Here is a 12,168-nt window from a genome sequence, read left to right as displayed (position 1 = left end):
CATGGGATATCGAGTTTTTTTTGTTTTGTTTTTTTTTCTTCATGAACATACCGGTAATAATTTGACTGGAAATAAGTTGTTGTTGTTGTTGTGGTCGTTTTAATCAAATCAAATGTAACAATATTACAGACTGAGAGCAAATTTAATCGACTTGCACACTGGCATAACAAGTATAACAACAACAAATTTGAATAGAAAAAACATAAGGAGTAAACATATTATTGGTTTGAGGAAACCTACTACAATAGGGCAGTAATCAAACTGCATTTTATGAAATGACCATTGTGTTATAAGCATCAGCATTTATTTTTTTTTTTTTATTTTTTCATTAATAAACCACATTTCACAGTATCCCAACACAAATAACAGTTGCGTTTGTTTAATTTACAAATATTAATGCAACAGAACTGAACCAAATTGCTATTTAAACAAAATCTCAGCAGTTTACACATCATTACTACAAACTTGACATATATTTGGAAACAACATGTGAAGAAAATCAACAGCACCTCTTTGCACTGAAGAGGAATAGAAAATGGAAGATATGGCATTCTAAATTTGACTTCTGCTTCTCAAAATGTATTATTTACAGGTAACTTATTTGAGCATAAATTGTACAAACCCATTTACTCATAAACATCACAATCTAAAGATGGTCACATTTCCAATATAACGCAGTAGTAGTACAGCCCCAAAATTTTAATGGTCAGTGATTATATCACATGCTTTGACATGTTCTGTTCCATTTATCTGTTATTCACCTCAAATGCATTAGTTGTTGTCTGTTGTCATATCTTTCATAAGAGCTGGTTCTGCCTCATAAAGCACTTCAAAAAATTTTCTGTTCTGACGAAAACCCTTGTGATTCAATGATATCAAAGATCCTCCTCATTTTTATCTGAGATGTTGTCATTTCTCTGATTTCATTTATCTGTTCATTTGCAACAATGTCACCAAGGTGATCTAAAATTACATTCACATTTCTCACTCTTTGGATAAGTTCAGTCTTTTTGGTTTTCAGAAAAAGTACACCTGTAAAATGAGGTCAACACGTTTAATTTATACAGTACATTTGAAATGTTTGAAGAAGCTAATAATTTGTTCCCCTACACTTCTAAAATGGTAACGGCTGATTCAAATGCAAATAAAATGGCTAGGCTAAGATTATGTTAAGATCACATGCTTACGCTGCTCATTGGTTGATAAACTTGGTCTTCTGTTTTCTGCCGTGTAGTCTGTAAGATAAAAACTTGGTTAATGTCCTCGTCATTTTAAACTTTTGAGAGTAATTGTATAAATTAATTAAATTAACTAAACAGTAAAATCTTTAAACTCTTTATGCATATTTAACATTGTGCCATGCTCATATCCACCACAAGGGCTCCAGTTGTTGCAGCCTGACATGTAGACTGGACATACAAATGTATCTGATGTCTGTGATGGTGATGACTTTATGTTAATTGTTGTCATACCTGTTATTTATTTCCTAAACATTTCTACAACTCCAGCATCACAAACAGAAAATTATTTTACTTACCTGTCAGTGTTATCTCACGGCTCCATACAACTTTAACCTTTCCGTTCTTGGGGTTTTCCTTTTTGAGGTGTAAACCAACATTCATCAAACCATCTGGCAACTTTATATCAAATGTTGGATAGTAATGTTTCCACTGCTTTGTGCAACGAAGTTTTGTGTCCTTACGAAGGAAAGAGAGGAATGATAAATTTGATTCAAAGGCAGCACTGCAACATATCTTAAAGACTAAATGTCAGGTTGTTTTGTTTTGTTTTTTGTTTGTTTGTTTTTGTTTTTAGTTTTTGATTGACATACAATTGTGACTCTTCATGGCTGTTCTAACAAAAACTTTCAGATTAAAAATTAGGTTTTAAAGGTGATCATGTCTAGGATATACACTGTCAGTCAGAAATCACGATTGCAATTCTGTGTATCATATCTAATAATATATATTCAATCAATATATAATTTAATATTTTAAGGTTATATGATTATTTTTGTAATACAGCTATGTCATAATTACTCAATGCTAATTCAGCATTGCGGTTTTTAAGCCATTTATTTGTATGACAAGGATAAAATACAGTTAAGCCTTTAACTGTAGGAAGTCTCTATAACAAGACTTAATTAAGACATATATTTAGCCTATGCTTGTGCTAAGAGAGCACTGTTCGTTCATTCCTTCTGCCAACAATTCCTGCTGGTACTGAAACGCGAACACGTAAGTCTCACTCTCTAACCATTATGCTACAACTGCCCCTGCGGCTACAAGAAGTTTCCCAAGGCACTAAAAGATGCTAGAGACAGCTGACAACCGTATTCGTTGAAGGTGTTGAAAAACAGATACAATATCATTAAAAATAATAGGATGTTTAATCAGAGCAACTGAAAAAAACCCTTAACTTACGACTGAGATGAGCTGATAATTAGACTGAGATGAGCTGATAAGCTGCAAGATGAGCTGATGAAAAGTGGAAAAACATTTCAATGAAGACTACGAGAAGATAACTAAGCAATCATAACCTTCATGTTGGAGCACCTTGCTAAACACCACACTTGACCAAGAACAACATAAAAGGCTGACTTAAATATGCTAAAATTAATTCGAATAAACCTGGTCCCAAAAAAAGGCTTATGAGTACACCATCTCCATGGTCAAACAGAGAGGTGGGCCAGTCCTATTTTAGGGGTGTTTTGCGGTTGCAGGAAGAAGAAATAGTGACTGTATAAAGGACGTCATGGATTTTTTCAAGTGATTTTGGCAAAGAATGTAGTGTTTTCAGTGAATAGACTGAAGCTGATGATCACTGGACTTTTAAAGATTCAAATCAACTAAAGCTTGGTTCAGAGATTGGTCGCTGAACGTTCTTGAGGGGTCTGCGTTAAATGTCCAGATGTAAATGTCAGATTAAAATGTCAATAAAAAATATTTGGGGGAATTTATAGAAAACAGTGGCAGTCAGAAGCTTGTAAGCACTTAGAGGCAATATTTGGAACAATTTTAGGGTGAGTAAATGATAACAGAATTAAACATTTTGGATGAACTACCCTTTTAAAACTGGAAGAAAAATGTTTTTTGATGGCTATGGAGAATTTCAAGACCTTTATGATAAGAAAAAAGCTATAAGGGACATTATAGACAAATATGTTAACTATTTGATACATGATATCATCCCTCTGATTTCAATGAGAAATTCTAAAATAGAAAAAAAAAGAAAAAAAGAAAAAATAATGTTTTGAATGCAAATACTGACCGTTGGTTGTATCTTTGATACTAGCTTCTCTGAAAGTCCATGTTCCTCAACAGGATCACAGGACATGCTGTACACACATTCATATTTGAGCATGCATTCACAAGCTGTTTTTGGATTAATGTATAATCTTTATTACATTTTTCCACCTGAAAAATAGAAAAAAGAAAAGATTGTTTATAAAGGTCAGCCAAAATGAAGTGAAACTACATTAACAAAAAATATTTTAAATGTACTTCTCTGGGATCCAAACTACGTGGTTGTAGAAACACATGCAGTCTTTGTGTTTGCTGTAGGTAGAACAGCATCACCTGACCAAGTATTTTGGACCAATGATCCATAAACCAGTTTTCTTTTTTGGAAATAAAAAATTTTGATGTTCCTGAGATGTTCACTGTAACATTTGTGCTTGTGATATGCTGTGGTTTCAGAATATCGATCATCTGATCAGAGTAATGTATAACTGACATGAAGTGGCAGGCGTCCTCTGAGGGGGAAAAAAAGTTAGTAAATACAAAATATATAATATAGTGCTATATTTTTGTACTTTTAAAGATTTTTCTTAAACATGCATTTCAAATTGTTACCATGGCCTTTCTTCAGTCATAAAGAAATTTTAGTGGACATTTGGAATTTGAACTTCCAAAATGGAAGCTGCATTTAATCTGTTTATTTATTATAATTTTTTTCCTCATTATTTCTTATCAACTGAAGAAAGAAAGACATGAACTTTGTAAGTTTGCACTTTGTATTTTCAGTATCTCTTATATTATTCAGAGCAAGATTGCAAACTCACCAATGGAGGTCTCACAGTGAGGTAGTCTGAGTTGAGACAGTTCACCCTGAACACATTTAATATCATACACTGGTCCTGCTTGGTAATAGTTGGCAGGGACCAGACAGTCGCTGTCCTGAAGATCAGTGCTGTACAGCACCTCTCCTTCCCCCTCCATGTTAAATCCAATCTGTGTAAACTCACAGTGGAACCAGCCTGCTTGGCTGCACTGTAACCTATTTGATTTTTAAAGAAATATCAAATATGAATGCAAACTGATATACTCAATTAGCTTAGTTCATCTGTTTGTTGACACAAACCTGTATTTTCTTTGCCCCTCTTGAAGGACGACCTCAGGAGTGAACAAAAATCTTTCAGATCTAGCCTCTGTGAAAAATAACAAGTGCTTAAGTGAACAGTCAAATTAGACAGATTTGCATTTGCAAAGAGATCATTTTGACTTACCCTTAAAATGTCTGAAGGGGATTGAGAATCTCCATCTGAAATGTCTGGTAAGACCAGATGCATTGAATTATTTGTGCAGATCATCTTATCTATCCTTTCTGAAAGTTCCCTCCTCTTTGTAGTTTCTGGTTTGGAGCCGCAGATGTAGTATTTGTCCCCACATTTTTCAAGGAGCCACTCCAACACACTTCTCTGAGCTCCAGTATATTCATTTATACTACAGTTTCCCTCTGTAAATACTACAAAGACATGATTCCAGAATTTCTCTCCAAGAAACTCCAAGTTTTCCAGAATCTCTTTGGTTTGGTCTGTGAATTCGCCATCATGTAGAGTAAACGCAAGTAGAATGACATGAGGCCCAGGAGCCAGTTTTTCCCATCTAAGAATCCTCTTGGCATTGCAGATATTAATATCAACCAAGTGCACAGTCTCCTTGTTCATTGCACCTTTGAAAGTGTTAAGCCTCCCACTGTCAACTTCATAAGTTCCTCCATCAAAAATCAGGTTTACAACAGATTTTTCAGTTTCGCTAAAACTCATGAGCCAAATCCTCATCTCTGTGAAAAAGTCACCTGTAAGTAAAACAAAACCAATAAAGAGACAGCTTTTTAATATGAAAAATAAATATCTCTTAATTCAACATGGCTAATTGACAAATGACTACAGGTGGTGTCATAAAATGGGACAATGTTAATGTCAATGCCTAAATTACATTTACTTTACATACAATGTTGCATGCTTTGACAAAGCTGTTACACTGAAAACATTTCTTCTTTTGATTTTTAACTTCTAAGTGTAATCTTCATTAATGAATACATATTATATTAAGTTACTTATATTAAACATTTATTAGAATGTATTGACACTGTAAAATATATATTGAATAAATGGATTTAGCGATCATGCACATGGGGGAGAAAGAATTCAATAGCCTAAAAAAAGTCACAGTTTTGTGTGTAACATTTGTAATGGAAGAATGAGAAAATAGATACAGTATTATGTTAACATATGCAGCGTTTTTTTTTTTTTTTTTTTTTTTTAAGGAAGACCATATAACCTTTGATTAAACTTAAAATGTTGGGGACCAGTTTATTTTGGGACAAGCAATCCAAACCCTTTGTAATATATGCTACTTTACATTATATGCTACTTCAGTCATTTTCATGAGCACAAATCTTATATTATATGTTTAAACATATAATCATATTATACATCAGACAAAACTGTACACACACTATATAGACAAAAGTATTGGGACACCCCCTTCTTTAGAACAGAAAATGGCACTTCCGAAACTGTGGCAACAAAGATGGAAGCATAATTAATGTATTTAAAAACTGTATTTCAGTCTCTGTTGCAACAGTTTTGGAAGTGTCTAAAATGACTGGACCATATGAACAAGTCATTGGTGTTTAGTGTTGAGTTTTTGGCTCAAGGTCTGCATTTAAAGTCACACCAGAGGTGTTCAGCTGGGAATAGGACTTGACTTTATTCAGACCAGTCAATTTCTTCCACACTGACTGAATCAATTATTTCTATTTAAACCTTGACTTATACACAGAGGCATTGTCATGTTAGAATAGAAACGGGCCCTGTTGCTGTAAAATTAGAAGCACACAATTCCCTAAAATATCATTATATGCTTAAACATTAAGACATTAAGAAAAAAAAAATACTACTTATGGAAGTAGTCAAACCTGTTCATTAGAAGGGGTGTCCCAATACGTTTGCCAATATATATATACACCTTTAAAAACTTAAAAACAAATTAACTAAACTCTTCAAATTGCTTACCAAAACTCAGTCCATTTTTTAGGGCTCTCTCATAAAACTCCTCAGCCTTGCGTTTTTCACCCTTCACTTCATGAATGAATCCTCGTATGCCACACACCACACCGTCATCCGGGGTTTTCAGCCATTTTGTTCGATGTTCCATTATGGTTTTAAGTTTGTTTTCACACACCTTGCCGTCCTCTGATTCTGGTTGCTGCCTCAGACCTTGCATGAAATGATGGAATGCCTGTCGTTCAGATTTTTTGTAGTAGAGCTGGTATTTCCCACACAAACAATGAACTGCTTGCAGATGCTGCTTTTCATTATAAGCCATTTTAAATGCTTCTTCAAAAAGTTCCTCGGCTTTGAATCTGCGAAGTTGTCCATAATGCAGTGCTAAATCTGCTGTGGCAAAAACAAAACATGGCTTCAGGGAAATTGCCATTTCTAGATGATGGACACACTGATCCAGGTATTGCTGTATTTCTTCAGACTCTTTAACAGAAGACTCTGCTTTGCCATATATCCGATGTTTCTTTTCCAGGGTTGTTTTTTTGCTTTTGTAACAAACAGCCAACTGATGGTGTATAAAGGCAGAGTTTGGGGTAGCCTGCAGGGCTTCATCCAGTAGACTAATAGCAATGTCCGTGTTTCCTAATTTGCGGCAAAATTTTGCTGTGTATCTTATGACGTGTGGGTTTTCAGGGGACATCTTCAGTGCCATAATCATCTTCTTCCATGCAGTTTTGAATGTCTTCTTATCTTCGTTATGCAGCATTCTCAAGGCTAACAACACTAGTAAAACAGCATCATCTGGATTAAGTTCTATAGCTTTTTCAAGCTGTTTTATTGTTGGTGATTCTAAAGAGTCAGGGGTGAATTTCGTTGTGCGGTACAGTGAAATAGCATAGCCTGCATTTAAATCACCATCATCCGGATTCATTTCAAGGGCCCGTCTAAAGCATTCTTTTGCAGCATGTGAGTATTTGTGAGAGAATTTAAGAAAAGTCCAACCCTTTTCTCTGAGCACCTCAACAGTATAACTGAATCCTTCAGAAAGTTTTTCATGTATCTTCTCTAACTCTTTCAAGTAGTCTTCACATTTGGAAAACTCATTCATATGATAGTGCAACCAGGCAAGGTCTCCATAGGTAACAATAAGAACTTCATCACTGTCTTTGTAGTGTTCTTTTGCAATCTCCACTGATTTCTGCAGATTTGCGAGTGCGTCCTGCTGGTTTCCATAGAGATACTGAATGAATCCAAGGCTGCTGTAAGCTCGTGTTACTCTCGCCTCTTTACATTCCAGCTGAATCTGTTCCTCAAGACGATTCAGTACATCAGAGAGAACAAAGTCTTTGTCTTCTCTCAAAGACCAAGTAAATGGCACTCCTGCAGAAGCAGTTTAGTTTTTCTGAGATAATTTTTAGGGGATAATTTTTAGGGGCCAAGCACAGTTGGTTCTTCTTCCGCTTTGGGAGTCTATGGCAGCCCATAGAACTGCTTGCAGGAAAGTTGTAAAATTTGGCACACAGATAGAGAACAGTCTCAATATTAACCATAGCAAATCTGGAGTCTCTAACTCAAACTCTCTAGCGCCACCAATAGGCCAAGTTTGCACTTATATTTCTGCGAATAACTTTTAAACTGTGAAGTTTTTTCCCCCTCTGATTCCTTGGTTTATGTTGAGTTAAATGCATACCTGAATTTAAATTTCTATTGGCAAGATTTTTTCGCAATTTTTTACAGTTTTTCACAATTTTTCGTGAATTTTGTGAAAAAAATACTTTTTCGAACTCGTCCCAAATGGTTTGTCTCATTTTGACCAAAATGGGCTTATCTTCGATCATCGTTAGACAATGCTGGCAAAAGTTATCAAAAGCCTTTTGATATACCAAACCGTTTTCGTAAAGTGTGTGTGAATTTGACAAAATTTATGCAAAAATGGACATGAGGCTATATCTTTGCAACGCTTTAGCGAATTCAGACCAAACTTGGTAAGCCAAGCATGACCTGAGGGCACATGAGTAGTTTCTGCACGTAGTTTCTGCACAGCGCCACCTACTGGTCAACAGATATAAAAATTGTATATTTTTGTTTTTATTTTCTGAACAGTTTGACCAAAATCATAGCATACCGAATCAAACAATAGCAAATTTTCCTATGTCAGCCATTTTAAGCATAGACCGTTTTTGGATTTTGTTGTAATATAATGTATTTTTCAAATGTCTTAACGTATTGTTATGAATCTTATAGAAATCTTACAAATCTTATAGAATTGCTTGCAAGAACGTTATGAAATTTGGCACATGGATAGAGCACAGCCTAATTATTAACCACAGCAAATTTGGAGTCTCTAACTCAAACTCTCTAGCGCCACCAACAGGCCAAATTTGCACTCATGTTTCTGCTAATTATTTGTTAAACGTAAGGTCTAGAAGCAAAAAGTTATCAAAAACTTTGAGGCTATATCTCTGCAATGCTTTAGTGGGTTCTAACCAAACTTGGTATGCATTATAATAGATATAAAATATTGACATTTCCACTAAGATTGGTTTTGTTAGATTTGGAATGGCAAGCATGAATCTAACAATATCTTATTAACGGCATGCCATGGACCCAAAAAACAAAAGTTAGAGAGAAAAAAAAAAGTTAAATACTTGAATGAATTTTAATGCCCTTCATTTTCTTCATTTTACTTCTGTTGTGCCTGGCCACTTAATTGCTGCTTGCATCTATACTTAAAACTATTTTCATTCCCCACAGGATCAAAACACCCATAGGAAAGTTTGTGTTTTTTGAAACATTTTGTGTGTAAGATGCACTACAAATGGCTACAAACCAGCTGTTTTGTACAGCTAAAAATAGCTGGACGTGGATGAGACCGGAAACCACACCTATAAAATATATAAATGGCCGCACCCATTCTTACAGCAAAAAAATATGGCGCATACAGTTGTTACAAGTCTTTGCTTGCACTGTAGAAATGTTGCAGATCACGTACCTCTCACAACTTTCACTTTTGTTTCAGAGTGTTTTTGTCTACTATTTTTTTATTTTTATTTTTTAAATATGCTTCATCGCAGCTGCATCCAGAGGTCCTGAGGAATTTTATTATGGGTGAAGCCACGTGAACAAAAATTATATACAACTTTTAAACAAATACAATTTAAACATTGAAATAGGTGTCTTATCACAAACAGCAGCCAATCAGCAAACATTATTATTAAGTAATTCAGTGGGGATATATATACAACTTGGAAGCTGGAGCTAGTTATGGGATGCATTTTACTCACTGTTTTATATTCATCCCATTTTCTGACAACAGAAATAGAAAAATATTTAAATTAAATCAGTTTTATTGAGAACAGAGTAGGAGAGAACATTACAAACAAATGTAGAAGGCTGACACTAGGCTGAATGCAAATACGACATATAACGAATATATATATAACGAAGTAAGTGCAATGCAAGGTCAAATGCTGAAGGCACTGCAAGCACAAAGAGCACAGCAAATACAGTAATCAAAGAGGAATGTAAGATGTTTCACACTGTTGAACTATATTCAATGGAAAGTGGCTCAAAAACTTGCTAAATGTCACTGGATAATGTTATACACTATTTTGCATATTCATGACGCCATTGTGTCGTATTTGCATTCAGCCTAGGGTCAGCCTTAAATATTTTTCTATTTCTGTTGTCAGAAAATGGGATGAATATAAAACAGTGACTAAAATGGATCCCATAACTAGCTCTAGCTTCCAAGCTGTTAATCTGCATTAAAATCCTTTATATTTGATACACTGTTATACATAATAGAATACACCTAAGATAAATACAGTGGTTGTGCTGTGATTTAGCCTATATTTGCATGTAAAATGGTCACTCAGGTTAGAAGCAATCTGTTTTAAGTGAATGCACTGGTGAGCTTCTTTTCTCAGTGCCTTTTTTTGGTGGAAAAATGTTGCTACGTCTGCAACACTGTTGCCTGTTTTGTAGTATGTAAATACATAGGCAAGCAGGTAGGCCACCCTATATATGCATACGGACCGCATGCAATGATTGGATGAACATATAACACTTTAATTATTGATTGCAGACAGGATCTGAAAAGACTTTCAACCAGTATAGACAGTTTGGATGACATATTGATTTTAACATGGATGAAAATGAGAATGTGATAAACAACTTATTCTTCAATGTGGAAGTAAGCCTATGGGCGACACTTCTGGTTCATTAGCCAGTATAGATAACTAACAAGAATAATAACAACATGCAGCAAATGGTAAAAATTTTTGCACTACAAACCAGTGTGTTCATAATTAAGATAATACATTAAAATAATATGGTAAGACACATCAATTTCCAATATCAAGCAGCAAAACTAGCTGTTTTGTACAGCAGCTGAATGCAGATGAGACTGGAAGCCACACCCATAAAATTTACATAAGGCCATGCCCACTCTTGTGGCAAAAAAAAAAAAAAAAGGTGGATACAGTTTTTACAAGTCTTTGCATGCATTGTAGAAAGGTTGCAGATCTACTTTCGTTTTTTTTTTTTGTTTTTTTGTTTTAAATACACTTCATTGGCTGAACAATCCATTGAAAGCACTAACACAGGGCTATGTTGGTCCTGGAGTGGCGATGTCCTACAGAGTTTAGCTCCAACCCTGAAAAAAAAGGCTCACCTGCCTGCAGCTTTAGTAATGCAGCTTTAATCCTGAAGACCTTTATTAGCTTGTTCAGGTGTGTTTGATTAGGGTTAGAGCTAAAATCAGTGACAGTGGCACTCCAGGACCGACATTGCCTAGTCACTAACATTTGTCCTTCACATCCACATTCCTGTTTAAAATGTAATATATATATATGAAGAGTTCAGATGCAAAAGCCTCTAAATCCATCTGACGTATTTCTTTAAAATGATCATTTCTTTCTGGCTACTTTGTATATGTTTCTATGTAAGTACTGATACTTCTGATTGGGCTGAGGCTGGAATTTAGCATCTTTGAAGTAAAAGTATTTGATGGACGTATACTATGTGTCAGGAGCATTCACTCAGTATCATCATCTTATTTTTGACCGAGATGGCTTTTAGCTGGTTTTGCATCTGAACTCTTCATATATATATATAGTAAAATAATAAAAGTAATAAAATAAAATAATACAATTATAATAGTAACTAGGCATTAAAATTGGTAATAAAGTCTATATTTCTAATACAGATTTATTGAAACAATAATTATTAAATTATCATTAATTACTATCATACAATTATATACATTATTATTACATTATTAACTATTATAATGATTAATACTAAAAGTTCTATAGCCACTATCCTACCTTTAATTCAACAAGCAAACTCACCTCATTTTGTGCTTATCTTCAAAAGGCAGACACTATCTGGAAAATACGTAGCAGGACGTTTTGGAGTAGTGTTATCAATCTAGTTTGAAGCGTCTTTAGCTCAGTCAAGGTAAGACACAACCTGTACACACTACAAAAGTAGGAGGGATTGGGTAACTTACCCTCCACTGCTTGGGTGGAGCTGACAACATCTATAGTGGGGCTGGGCAATTTTTTAACAAGTGCCATTTTCCCTCCCAAACCCCTAAATATATCCAATAATGTCAGCTAAAATGTGCCATAGTGTAAAATGGGCCACAAATGGTTAGGATCCATTGCCACAGCAGCATTTGTTCTAAAAATTTGGTGGCACCAGGTGGATTTAAGCACGACAGTGATAAAGTAGAATAAGTATGCATTATATTGATCATCACATGCATATTTCAATGTCCTCTGTATTAGGGAGGGAAAAACATTGCTCATTTGGAGGACACTAATACATGTCTTAGTATGTGTGCAATACTGGCCTCATATGGCATGAGA

The 12,168-nt window shown here is 34.9% G+C and overlaps 1 pseudogene; it reads right to left on the bottom strand.

Moving 5' to 3' along the window:
- Nucleotides 1-115: 115 nt before the first annotated feature.
- LOC127164832 (uncharacterized) lies at nucleotides 116-11,874 on the bottom strand (annotated as a pseudogene).
- Between the last annotated feature and the right edge of the window lie 294 nt (nucleotides 11,875-12,168).

This window comes from Labeo rohita, chromosome 5 (assembly GCF_022985175.1).
Source record: "Labeo rohita strain BAU-BD-2019 chromosome 5, IGBB_LRoh.1.0, whole genome shotgun sequence".
In the NCBI taxonomy this organism is placed as follows: Eukaryota; Metazoa; Chordata; class Actinopteri; order Cypriniformes; family Cyprinidae; genus Labeo; species Labeo rohita.
This window is presented reverse-complemented; position numbering and strand designations above follow the sequence as displayed.